The following is a 14,682-nucleotide window of genomic DNA, read 5'->3' as shown; positions in this document are numbered from 1 at the left end:
CAGAAGTGAAAGAAAAATGTGATAGTCTTCCTCTGGTTGTAGGTTCCTCCCTGAACAGCTAGATTCTTCAAGGCACATAAAGCTACGCAAAACTTCACAAGGTTTTCTTTCACAGATCTCCATTTCTTGCATCTAAGTCTCCAGCTGATGGACTTGCTCAAACTTGCTGCTTCTCATTTGATCTTAAGAAATATAAAATCCCTCCTTTCATCAACGGCCTCAAAGCGATTCATGGGGGAAAGATATGCACAATTTTATTTTCACTTGTTCCTGCTTCCTTACGCTGGTTCAAGATGATTCAAGTTCCAGGTTGTAAAGGGAGGGAGGGTATAAAGAAGATGTAATTGCCGCTGTCTGTCACTAGATAGAGATGTTGTACAAAACTTTTAGAGTTAACCAACCACAAGCTGGAGAGGCCACACAGGGAACGTTTTTGCAGCTAAGGAGGGATTTAGTGCAACCAAAAACTAAGCAAGAGAGAATCCATGCCATGTTACAGTTGCCTGGTTGTGAATTGGTTTTCTTGATTTTTCTATCAGATAGGTACCCCAGTTGCTATTCAGCTTTGCCGTATGTGTAATTCAAATTGAATTCTCATATTGCCATTATTATACACAGATGGAAGGTTCAGGGTGTGCAAGACCCTTCTTTCTTTTGGGATTGCACCCATGTCCATCACTGAAAACTCCATTTGTTTCATGTTTGTTTGTTAGAATCCCATTTCAGCCATAGCATTCAGATCCATTGTGGGGGAGTGTTTGAGGCTGTTCCTTCTCCCCATAGTTCCCTTATTTTTTCCCTGCTTCCTGCAGTGGAGCAGACATTTTATTTTACCAAAAACATCATTTCTGGCCACCAATTTTTCCCTATGAAAAAGGCAACATGTGGTACATTCCTAGAAAAACAAAATGGTGGCCACCAAGAGCGTCCATAAGACAGGTACTGCCACAGCCAGTGCTGCCAGAGAAGGTAAGGCACTCCTATTTCCAAATGGAACATATTTCCCTCTGCATAAATTCCATATACACGGAATGGGCCTTGCTTGGTTCAGCTGTTTTCTCCAGTCAAAGGCAAATATATGAGCCAAGCAATGTTAAGAAACTGAGTTAAGAACTAGGAAGTCCTGATTCAAATTCAGCTGTGCTATAAACATAATATGTTGCCTTTGGGACATCATTCTCTCTTAGCTCCCTCATATCTGCAATATGGGGCAATAATAATGTTGGGTGCACCTCAATCCCCAAGTGGTGTGAGGCTTCCAGGGGTTATTGCACTTACCCAGGGGCTGTTTTCCTTGTAAGGAAAGACAGCAGAAACTGTGGTGTCTTTATGATATATGATTTATTTACACATATATACAACCTGAGTGTAAGATGGAGGGGTTCACAGCATTAACAGTCCAACAGATCTTGTTTTCCCATCAGGCTTCCAGGAAAGTCTTCCCAGCCAAAGCTTGGGGTTCAACACAGACAGCACAACAAGCTTCTCCATTTCTTTCCATTTCCCCAACTTCACTCAGACAAACTCATACACACAGAACCCCTTGTTGGGGTTGGGGATCACTCCCCTGCAAGATTTCCTGTGTCAACAGGACTTCTCTGGAACATATTCTTAATATGCAGATTGGTCAATCTAGTGAACAAAAAGACTGGCCAACATGATTTACTTATGAAAGGAACTAGCCTGACCAGCAGAGCAGGTTTCTCTACTACAACTCCACCTATACAGTTTCCAACCAGAGGTTGGAAAAGGGATCCAAAAACACCATCCATCTCAACCCCCCAATGCTATAACAATATTGGCTTATATTTCATGACGGTTGTAATCATTCTGATAATGTATGAAAAGTGCCTTGAACATTCTGAAGTACTATATAAATGCTTATTACTGATATGAGAATAAGTTAACATTTGAGATTGTTCTTTTATTATTTATTTATTTATTATTTCAATTTATATACCGCCCTTAGCGAAATAGCTCTCAGGGCGGTGAACAAACAAAATAAAATACAATATATCATAATAAAAATACAAAAACATATACAAACAAACAACGAAAAGCACAGCAAAAACAAAATAAATACTACAAAAATTAAAATACAGATTAAAAGATTTAAAAAATTAAGAAGATTAAAATGCCTGGGAGCATAAAAAGGTCTTTACCTGGCGCCGAAAAGATGGAAGTGTAGGCGCCAGGCGTACCTCTTCGGGGAGGCTGTTCCACAACTCAGGGGCCACCACAGAAAAGGCCCTAGATCTCGTAACCACCCTCCGGGCTTCCCGATGGGTTGGTACCCGGAGGAGGGCCTTAGATTCTGAACGAAGTGAACGGGTAGGTTCATAGCGAGAGAGGCGTTCCACAAGGTATTGAGGTCCCACGCCGTGTAAGGCTTTATAGGTCAAAACCAGCACCTTGAATCTCGCCCGGAAGCAAATAGGAAGCCAGTGCAGACGCACCAGGACAGGTGTTATATGCGAAGACCGACTGGTCCTCGTCAATAATCTGGCAGCTGCGTTCTGCACCAGCTGAAGCTTCCGAACTGTCTTCAAGGGCAGCCCTACGTAGAGTGCATTACAGTAATCTTTTAGAAAGATATTACTGGCTTCCCAACTACTATCACTGGAGCATCGCTGGGAAATGCTTGAAGACCTGGTCCCTAACAAAGATTCATTGTTCTAAAACATTTTTGTAGAACACAAGACTTTGGCTGCCTTCAAATTCTGAGTAAACACAAAAGAGTTTTACAGTGAGCCTATTTTGCTCTCCTTCAACATCTAGATTTAACTATGAGATTAAACAACAGATCATAATTGCTCATGTGGACCTGACATGTTCCTGTGTTTAAGCTCTTCCTGTAGTTGAAATTGTTTTTGGAAAGGAACCCTATATAATAAAATTCTCAGTTGTAATGGCCAGAAAAAGGCTTGCTGTTCTCATTTCAAAGGCACTTCTCTGTAGAAATCAATGTGAAATTTGTGGGTAGATTGTTGCATGTGATGTTTTTATACTCCTCCTCCTTCTGGTTCTCATCATCATCATCATCATTTTGCTATGTAAAGATGCAATTGCCCATGTACACCATATGTAACCTTCCAGGGGCCATATGAGAGTGGTGGGCAGGGTCAGAGGCAAAAAATGGACAGAGCAACAGCTGCAATTCTTACCCTTATACAGTAGGTGACATTCCAACCAGCAAGAGCTCAACGACACTTTCAACCCAGGGACTTGAAGGTACAGGGCAGGGCTTGTGAAGGGTGTGGCCTGGGGAGGGGCTGTGGCCTTGAGCAAGTCCTGAGGGCCAGACAGAGAGATCTGGAGGGCTGCATTTGGCCCTGGGCCTAAGGTTCCCCATTCCAGCCATATGCATGCAGCAGAGAATATGTTAGCAAAATGCCATGCAGATTTTCTGCTAATTTCTGCTTTGAAGTCATTTTACAACATTCTAAACGGCGCTAAGAAGCCTTGTATCATAATAGTACACTGCAGCAAATAGTGAACCTTTTTTGAATAGTGAATTGGTCTGCTCTTCCATTAAAAGGGCATTGGAAGAAGACCTGCAGGGTAGGCTTCACAGAAATGTGGCCACAAAATAAGAACTTAAGTGCCCAAGGGAAGCCAAAGCTATCAATGGAAGTCATGCTAGTCTTCGTTCTCTCCAGGGTATCTTTTTGTTTAAATTTGTACACTTGCATAACAGGCCCCAACTATGACCAGGTGCAAGCGAGAGGCAGAGCCCAGGTGCTGTCAGCATTCTGGTAGTATCTTACAAATCCCATAAACTGCTGTCTGCCTGTCTGTATATCTGTGAGATGCTATTATGGAGCCCTGCTGTAGGTTTCCGCAGGATTCATCCTGAGGAGAAGTAAAGAATCAAGCACTATCAGCATCAAGACCATGAATTAATTACTTGAGAGCAGTTCACTGAACGGATATCAGCTGAACCATTAACACATCATAATCAATGGTATAAGAAGGATATCCCGAAGACTAAAAGGTCATCATTTCCTCTGTTCAGTTTCATGTGGGATGGTTGGGCAGTGAACTAGCAGGAAGAGATAGGGTACAGAAAGCTAAGAGCGTAAGGAGGGCTGTACAGGATCTAATCAAATGCTTCCAGGAAGCCCCAAAACTCCAAACAAAGGCAATATCCCTTCTGTGCTCTTGCACCCTAGCAACTAGTACTGAGTGGCATCCTGCCTGTGAACACGGAGATACTATTTAGGAACCATGTTGCTAATAACCATTGATAGACACATCCTTCATGAATTTTTTCAAAGCCTTCTTAACTAGTGGCCATCACCAAATCGTGTGGTAGTGAATTCCATAACTTAGTTATATACAACAAACTACTTGTTTTTGTCCATCCAGAATATACAGCCAAACATTTTAATTAGATGACCATGAGTTTTATTATTATGACAGGTAAAGTCTCTGTATTGACTGTCACTACACCATGCACAATATATCACGCCACGTAGAAATCATAGAGTTGGAAGGGGCCTGTAAGGCCATTGAGTCCAACCCCCTGCTCACTGCAGGAGTCCAAATTAAAGCATACCTGAGAAGTGGCTGTCCAGCTGTCTCTTGAATGCCTCCAGTGTTGGAGAGCCCACCACCTCCTTAAGTCATGGGTTCCATTGTCATACCGCTCTGTTAGAAGGTTTTTCCTGATGTTCAGTTGAAATCTGACTTCCTGTAACTTGACCCCATAATTCCATGTCCTGCACTCTGGGATGATCAAGAAGTGATCCTGGCCATCCTCTGAGTAACAACTTTTCAAGTACTTGAAGAGTGCTATTAAGTCTCCCCTCAGTCTTCTCTTCTCAAGGCTAAACATGCCCAGTTCTTTCAATCTCCCCTCCCAGAGCTTTGTTTCCAGTACCCTGATCATCTTCGTTGCCCTGCTCTAAATCTGTTCCAGTTTGTCTGCATCCTTCTTAAAGGGTGGTGTGAAGAACTGGATGTGGTACTCAAGATGAGGCCTAACCAGTGCCGAACAGAGGGGAACCAATACTTCACACGATTTGGAAAATAAACTTCTGTTAATGCAGCCTAAAACAGCATTTACCTTTTTTGCAGCCACATCACACTGTTGGCTCATGTTCTGCTTATCAACAACAATTCCAAGATCTTTCTCACATGTAGTATTGCTGAGCCAAGTATCTGCCCTCTTATAACTGCATTTGGTTTCTTTTTCCTAGGTGTAGAACTTTACACTTGTCCCTGTGAAATTTCATTCTGTTGTTTTCAGCCCAATGCTCCAGCCTGTGGTGTAGTGGTTAAGGTGTTGGACTACAGGGTTTGAATCCCCACATAGCCATGAATTTCACTGGGTGTCCTTGGGCCTGTCACTGCCTCTCAGCCTCATGAAAAACCCTATTCATAGGGTCGCCATAAGTCGGAATCGACTTGAGGGCAGTACATTTACATTTTTATCAAGATCACTTTGAATTTTGTTTCTGTCTTCCAAGGTATCAGCTATCCCTCCCAACTTTGTATCATCTGAAAATATGATAAGCATTCTTGGCACCTCCTCATTCAAGTCATTAATGAAAAAGTTGAAGAGCACTGGACCCAGGACCGAGCCCTGCGATACCCCACTCGTTACCTCCCCCAGTTTGAAAAGGAACCATTGATAAGCACTCTGCATACAATTCTGTAGCCAACTGTAGATCCACCTGATAGTTGTTCCATCCAGCCCATATTTAGCTAGCTTGCTAAACAGAATATCATGGGGCACTTCATCAAAAGCTTTGCTGAAGTTGAGATATATTATGTCCACAGCATTCCCACAGTCTACCAGGGACGTTGTTGTTGTTCTTATGTGCCTTCAAGTCCATTTCGACTTATGGCAACCCTATGAATCAGTGACCTCCAGTAGCATCTGTCATGAACCACCAGATCTTGTAAGTTCAGGTCTGTGGCTTCCTTTATGGAATCAATCCATCTCTTTTTTTGGTCTTCCTCTTTTTCTACTCCCTTCTGTTTTTCCAAGCATTATTATCTTTTCTAATGAATCATGTCTTCTCATTATGTGTCCAAAGTATGATAACCTCAGTTTCATCATTTTAGCTTCTAGTGCTAGGTCTGGTTTAATTTGTTCTGTTTGTTCAATTATTGGTCTTTTTCGCGGTCCATGGTATCCCGAAAGCTCTTCTTCAGTACCACATTTCAAATGAGTTGATTTTTCTCTTATCTGCTTTTTTCACTGTCCAACTTTCACATCTATGCATGAAAATGGAAATGGACTCCCTTCAAGTCGATTCTGACTTATGGCTACCCTATGAATAGGGTTTTCATGGTAAGCGGTATTCAGAGAGGGTTTACCACAGTCCTCCCCAGCTGGCTAGGGCCTGCTCACTTGCCACAGCTGCACAAGCCAGCCCCTTCCTTGTCTGCAACTGCCAGCTGGGGGGCAACTGGGCTCCTTGGGACTATGCCGCTTGCCCACGGCTGCACAGGTGACAGGGCACGTAACCCCTGAGCCACTCACTGTGGGGGTGATCTTTAGCTGGCCCTTTACACTCAGGAGACACTAGTGGGGATTTGAACTCACAGACTCCGGACTCCCAGCCAGGCTCTCCTCCCCACTGTGCTATACCAGCTGTCATCTATACATAGAGATCAGGAATACCGTGGTCTGAATGATCCTGACTTTAGTGTTCAGTTCAGTGATACATCTTTGCATTTGAGGATCTTTTCTAATTCTCTCACAGCTGCCCTCACTAGTCCTAGCCTTTTTCTAATGTCTTGACTATTGTCTCCATTTTGGTTAATGACTGTGCCAAGGTATTGATAATTCTTGACAAGTTCAATGTCCTCATTGTCAACTTTAAAGTTACATAAATCTTCTGTTGTCATTACTTTAGTCTTCTTGACATACAGCTGTAGTCCTGCTTTTGTGTTTTCCTCTTTAACTTCCATCAGCATTCGTTTCAAATCATTACTGGTTTCTGCTAAGAGTATGGTATCGTCTGCATATCTTAAATTGTTGATATTTCTCCCTCCAATTTTCACACCTCCTTGATCTTGGTTCAGTCCTGCTTTCCATATAATATGTTCTACATATAGATTAAACAAATAGGGTGATAAAATACACCCGTCTCACACCCTTTCCGATTGGGAACCAATCAGTTTCTCCTTACAGTAGCCTCTTGTCCAGAGTATAGGTTGCGCATCAGGACAATCAGATGCTGTGGCACCCCCATTTCTTTTAAAGCATTCCATGGTTTTTCATGATCTACATTCTACACAGTCAAAGGCTTTGCTGTAATCTATAAAGCACAGGGTGATTTTCTCCTGTCTTTGTCCTTGGTTCTTCCTCAGTAGCTCAGTGACTGCCTTCTGACCTGGGGGGTCTCATCTTCCAGCTGTTGCGCTGTGTGTGCTTAATTTAGTTTAAAGCAACGCCACAGCAGCAGAGTAACAGCAGATGTTGAAATGCGAGTGTGCCAGCATGTGCGTGCGTTTACCTAAGAAAGCAGGCTTTTACCCTGCATCAGCATCACTGAAACTTGACTTGAGACTTAGTAAAATAAGAAAAGCTTATTTATAGAAATACATAGCAGATAGAAAAGCATACCTAGTTCTAACTAACTAAGTTGGAGGCATAACGCCCAGGTGCTGGAGTTAGCCTCGTGGCTTGGAGAGAGAGAGAGGCAAAGGGATGTATCCTCTCTCCCGGACAGTTGGAGGACAAAGGAATGGAAAGGGCGGAAGGAGGAGGGGCAGGTAAGCTTCCCTAAAGACGTAACAGTCTAGCAACAGAAGGAAGTCAGTCAGAGCATCACAGGTAAAGGTAAACAAGCCTATCCATCTGGAGGACCCTAGCTCTATCTCCCTTCTGGAGCACAAACAAAAGAACAAAACAGGAGTTGCTCCTGCCCCACTTCCAACACCAGCACTATCTCGTGTTGCATTTTGGATACTCTGTTCATAGGGTTTTCATGCTAAGAGGTATTCAGAGGTGGTTTACCATTGCCATCCTCTGAGGTTGGGTGCATCTTAGTCTGGTGTCTCAGCTTTGACCATTCCGCCTCGGGTGCCACTGCTAGGAGTCTAACCTCTTGGTCTAGACTCCTGACAGCATTGCTCTCAGCTTCTTCAACACTCTCAAATCCCCTCACCTCATTAAGGTGTGCATTCTAGAAGAGGACCAGGGAGGTTACTTGATCAAAAACAGATAATATTAGTCTGGCAGGAATGGTTCTTGATAAATCCATGTTGGCTTCTAGTAATCACTGCATTGTTTTCAAGGTGCTTACAGACTGATTGCTTTATAATCCGCTCCAGAATTTTCCCAGGGATTGATGTCAGGCTGACTGGTCTGTAGTTCGCAGGTTCCTCCTTTTTGCCCTTTTTGAAGATTGGGACAAGATTAGCCCTCCTCCAATCGTTTGGTACTTCACCTGTCCTCTATGATTTTGCAAAGATAATAGATAGTGGTTCCAAGAGTTCCTCAGGCAGTTCCTTCAATACTCTAGAATGCAGTTCATCGGGCCCTGCAGATTTGAACTCAGTCAAAGTGATTAGGTATCCTTGACCATTTACCTATCATTCTCAAGCTGCAATCCTGCCCCTTCAATTTCACATTTGCCAGGAGGGTTGTAGACCCTCTTTTGGGAGAAGACAGAGCCAAAGCAGGAATTGAGCACTTCTACCTTTTCTTGGTAATCTGTTGTTATTTTGCCATCCTCATTGAGTAGCTGTGCCACCATTTCCTTTCTCTGTCTTTTACAATGGATGTACCTGAAGAAAGCTTTTATTGTTGCTTTTGGCATCTCTCGCTAACCTCAACTCATTCCCAGCTTTAGCCTTCCTGATGCCATCCCTGCAATTCCATGCTACCTTTCTGTACTCTTCCTTTGTGGTCTGGCCTTCCTTCCACTTTCTGTATGTGTCCTTTTTTGTTTTCAGGTCATTTCTACGTTTTGTGTGAAGCCACATTGGCTTCTTCTGCTGTCTTTCCTCTTTTTTCCTTGATGGATTTGTTTACCATTGTGCCTTTAGAATTTCCTTTTTCAGAAACTCCCAACCATCTTGGACTCCTTTTCTCATTAGGGTTGGCTTGCCATGCAACCTTACTTACTATTGTTCTGAGTTTATTAAAATCGGCTTTCCTGAAGTCCAGGTTACACGTATGGCTACCCTCAGCTTTTGCTTTCTTTAAAATCCAGAACTCTAGTATAGTGTGGTCATTTTCCCCCAGAGTTCCCTTAACTGCCACTTCATCCGTCAAGTCATCTCTATTGGTCAGAATCTTTTTTCAAGCACTGATTGGATCAAGGTGTCATCAGCAAGCTGATGGTACTCAACTCTATTTCTCTGTAACATCTGAATCAAGAATGGCTGAGAAGACTCTGGATGTGTTAGTGGGCTGGATGAGGGCTAATAAATTGAGTCTGAAACCTGTCAAGCCAGAGGCTCTGTGGGTGAGTGGTTCCCAGGTCCTGGAAGTCAGTAAATTCCCTGCCCTGGGTAGGGTTGCACTGTCCTTGAAGGAACATGTAGTATGAGGGTGCAGCGCATATACTCAGCGCATAGTTAAACTATGGAATTTGCTCCCACAAGATGCAGTAATGGCCACCAGCTTGGATGGCTTTAAAAGAAGATTAGACAAATTCATGGAGGACAGGGCTATCAATGGCTACTAGCCATGATGGCTGTGCTCTGCCACCCTAGTCAGAGGCAGCATGCTTCTGAAAACCAGTTGCCGGAAGCCTCAGGAGGGGAGAGTGTTCTTGCACTCGGGTCCTGCTTGTGGGCTTCCCCCAGGCACCTGGTTGGCCACTGTGAGAACAGGATGCTGGACTAGATGGGTCACTGGCCTGATCCAGCAGGCTCTTCTTATGTTCTTATGTTCTTAAAGAAAAGGAAGCAAGCAAAACCTAGGGTGGGGGGAGGAGAGAGATATTGTCCTTATGGTGGGTAGTTTAGAGAAAAGGCGGGTCAGAGGAGACATGATAGAAGTATATAAAATTATGCATGGCATTGAGAAAGTGGATAGAGAAAAGTTCTTCTCCCTCTCTCATAATACTAGAACTCATGGACATTCAAAGAAGCTGAATGTTGGAAGATTCAGGACAGACAAAAGGAAGTACTTCTTTACTCAGCGCATAGTTAAACTACGGAATTTGCTCCCACAAGATGCAGTAATGGCCACCAGCTTGGACGGCTTTAAAAGAAGATTAGACAAATTCATGGAGGACAGGGCTATCAATGGCTACTAGCCGTCATGGCTGTGCTCTGCCACCCTAGTCAGAGGCAGCATGCTTCTGAAGACCAGTTGCCGGAAGCCTCAGGAGGGGAGAGTGTTCTTGCACTCGGGTCCTGCTTGTGGGCTTCCCCCAGGCACCTGGTTGGCCACTGTGAGAACAGGATGCTGGACTAGATGGGCCACTGGCCTGGTCCAGCAGGCTCTTCTTATGTTCTTAGGTTTGGGCGAGAGAGAGAGAGTGTGGTCTGAGGGTGAGTGGGGGAAGATATGGTGACCCTTTTGTGGGTTTGGAAGCTGAGAAAGAAAGAACACATTGAGGACTTGGGGACAGAAACTGAAGCACAGAAAGGGGAGATGAGCTCATGGAGAGGGAAACTCTGTGGGAAGGAACTGAAGCAAGCTGGGAGGCAATATTATGATCCTACAGAGGGAAACTCTGAGAGAGGGAAGTTGAGGCAGGGGGATGGTGAGTGGAGCCAGCAGGGAGGCACCTCCTAGTAAAAGCTATAAGCACAGTGGTGTGGATAATGTAAAGTGCATTCTTGCATTATGGGTAGAACATGTGTCAACATGATAAACTCACTGAAAGACTGAAAGCGCTTCAGGAAACTTTGACAGGTAGCCAGTCTGATTATCCTACTTGAGTGTTCATGATACAAAAAAAATTACAATGGTGCAATGAAAAAATCATTTTTGGGTAGAACATCTTCCACTGGTCTCTTGGAAACTGCACAATGGAAGATATAAAACTACAGTTTTTAAAATATTAAGCCATCAGAGCAGTCCTGAAAAAAATTACATTTATAAAGGTAAAAAACCAAGGTTAAATGAAAATTCTTTATTCAGGAACACTTAACTGAGAGGGAGGAAATTAATTCCCCATAAACTGGATTCTGATAAGTCAAGCAATTCACTTTGCCACTCATCCAATAATAAGAAGCCAGGCAGTCAGGCCATTAAACAAAATTTCAGTGGCCAACCTGCAACATCCTCTGTGATATATCAAACAGAGGACTTAGTGGGAACCCTAGAAGGCTTAAAAACTATATGGGAGAAGGTCTTCTGTTTGAAAATAGAGTCAAGCCAATGGAATAAGATCTAGATACCCACTTTCAGTCAATTTTGGTTGAAATACAGGAAAATATTTTAAAATCACACACCAGTGGTGCCAATGGTAGGTGTTATTTACAACAGTAGCAACTCACACTGCTGTAATGGTTGTGAAGTAATTGGTGAAATTACATGCAGTGGGAGTCTGAGGTGGTAAACTGCTCAGAGTGTAAAAACGAGGACCTACAGCAAAATGGGTTGTTACACTCTCCTTGATGGTATCAGCTAAATTAACAAAGGCAACGGAATTGCTCTTCAGTTGTGTGGACTATAGCCATTCTTGAAAATCAGACACAGAGGAGTTTGAAGGAACTTAATATTTATTACTTCCTTGGAGAAAGGAATAACTGGACATCTCCAGAGACAGATTGATCATTACGGTGAGACACTCCTCAAGACTGTAGGTGGGTGGTATAGCGCCTTACCTGTTGAAGAGAAATAAGAAAGATTCTGTTACTTTCTCTCATATTGATTTTGGTTTTGTGTATGTTGTCCTTAACACTTGTTGATTTACTGAGGAACTCTGGAAGAATGAAATCAAGACATAGCAGATGAACTTGAGATAAAGCGAAATAATCCTATGTCTTTTTAAAAGATTCCGACTTATGGCGACCCTATGAATAGGGTTTTAATGAGGCTGAGAGGCAGTGACAGGCCCAACGTCACCCAGTGAGTTTTCATGGCTGTGTGGGGATATAAGTAAATAAATAAATAAGGAACTGATGGAAAAGGACAAAGCAGAGAATTTAAGGCAGCAGAAAGTGATGGCTGAAAAGAGGAACAAATAAAAGTGGGATAAGACTGCGTAGAAGGATGAAACAGAGGAATAAGAAAAAAGCATACTTTTATAATAGGAAGCCAGAACAGAACAACATCTGTGCCATAGTTGCTATGCACAGTAATGAAGGTATTAACAGGCAAAGGTGAAGATGAGGAAAATGTTCTGACTGAAAATTATTTTGCCACCCTGGGATCTTTCTGGGAGGAAGGGCAGGATATACATTTAATAAATAAATAAACTAAAAATAAAATAAATATGTTCATTCGAACCATTTTCCTCATCCTCACTCTTGCAGCAAATAGAGAAGCAAAAGTCAAGAATAGTAGAACATAAAATAGTGAAGCATCAAGATTGAGGAGAAAAGAGGGATAGAATTGCAGAAAAAGAGAAGCAGAAAGTTGGTGGGAATTTAAAGCTGTGAAATTACAGAAAGATTTTTGGGGAAGACGCCATAGCATGCAGCAATCATTTATGCTGGGTTAAAGAGTGAAAGGAATATAAGGGAGAATCAAAATGAAACAGGTTATAACATTTGTCCATAAGGAGTGTTGGAGAATCAAAATGAGCCTAAGCATCAAATGAGAAATTGTTGTGAAGATTAAAGTAACTAAAAATAAGAGAAGGGGGAGATTTTGAGGGAAAGAAGAGTTAACCAAAAGTTAGAATCAGAAACAAGGAACAAAAGTCTGGCAATACACAGCAATATGCAGATTTAAAGGTGAAAAGATGCAAATAGCATAAATGTCCATCCTTTTGACCAAATGAAAGAACTTGAAACCGATAAAAGAAAACTCAACACCGTTTGAGTAGGTCGGAATGTATTATGGAGTGTGTACTGAAGCAGTCTTGTGCCTAACTCCCATTTTTTCAATTTGGGCCAACATTTTACTGGACAAACACTGCAGTCCTCTGAAATCCTGACAAGAGTGTGGTCTTTGGGGAGAAAATGCTTCAGGACAGGCTATTCTCCACAGTTACTTCATGCACTCTTAGACAGGAAAGATGACCTTCCTATCTGTTCTATCAGTTCTGATACTCTTCATTCAGTAGAGCACATCCTGCTGATACAGCTCTGAATATTTAAAATACCCAATAAGAAATCCTTGGAGGCCATGCTTAACTTTAGACTGATGCACTGTTGTCATCCAGCGAAGGCAAAATCAGCTGGGTGGTCTTAGGCATGGGTCTTGTTTTGTTTTTGGAACAATATGGCTGAATAAAATGAAAGAAATTAATTGTTATTATTTGATATTGAAAGAGAGGAGCCCCCTTAGGTAAATGTCTATGTTTTTGTGCATCTTGTGTCTTTCTCTGTACACCAGTGCATATGGCCACAATTTGAGTGGAGTAAAAGCGGGCCTGTTTTCTGGGTCCCCAGTGCTCAGGTCTCTGTTTGTGTACTGGGAGAGTTAATGAGAAGAGACTGCTATTCTTTCTCTCCGTTCCCCAATCGCATCTGTTCAAACAAAAGGCTGAAAGGAAGAGAGAGCTGAGACCCTGCTGGTCAAGAGGGGAGGGATAATAACACATATCCTTGGGCTACATTTCAGCACATGCAGCCTTTTCATGCTGTGCTACGGCTTTCATCCAGGCAAAAGAAAGAACAACTTCTATATAAAGCATATTAAAAACATGCAAAAGATGCATCAGACCTGGACAAAGGATTATTCCTTTCCTCCTCACAATATGCAGAAATCTGGGGTGGGGGGAGAGAGGCTGTTTGTATCACACACACATATACAAACACACACAAAATCTGACCTCTAAATTTGAAACGGTATGTATAAATCCTGTGTCAATAAGCTGAAAGTAACCAAAATTTATGCTATGCTATCAGCTGGTTTGTGGGTTGCTGAATTATTGTTGCCGTACTGTTCGTGTGCATGGCAGAGCCCTGTACCCAGGAGATTACAAAAAGACAAATCCCTGTCCCCAGGAGATTACAATCTAAATGTCAATAGCAGGATACACAGCAAAGGGAGGAGACACAGGATAACAAGTGATAAATGCAAGCAAGTGCACTTGCATAGACTACACACCTTTCAGATGTGTGTCTGTGTGTGTGGTGAAGAACGAACAGCGGATAATAGCACTAATTTGATGTGTGGAGCAAAACTGTGGTCACCTGCAAAATTCCTCACTCATATCGTGTTAACAAGCATATCTGCGTTGAGCTTGTGGAGGATGGCTTTAATGTGGGCTGTAGTTGTTTAATCCATTCACAGCCTCAGTCTTGGACGCTCCTAGGTCTATCGTTGCTGGAAGCCCAAGTGACCTCAGCAGGAAGCAACACCAGTTACCAGCTTCAAATGGGTCATCAGCCTTAACCATTCCTAGACAGAAACAGCTCGATAACTTCAAGTCTGAATTATTGTACTTTATTTTATGTGGGGTGCCATTAAGGTTGGTTCAGAGGCTGCAGGTGGTGCAGAATACAGGAGCTAGGTTTTTCAGTGTGGTTTCCTACCATACATGTATATACTTGTGCTGAAAGAGCTAAAATGGCTGCCAGCTAGCTACCAAACGAAATGTAAAGTTTCAGTGTTAGCTTATCAGACCCTACACAACTTGGGAC

The sequence above is a fragment of the Rhineura floridana genome, chromosome 1 (genome assembly GCF_030035675.1).
Source record: "Rhineura floridana isolate rRhiFlo1 chromosome 1, rRhiFlo1.hap2, whole genome shotgun sequence".
NCBI lineage: Eukaryota > Metazoa > Chordata > Lepidosauria > Squamata > Rhineuridae > Rhineura > Rhineura floridana.
Note: the sequence above shows the minus strand (reverse complement) of the source record.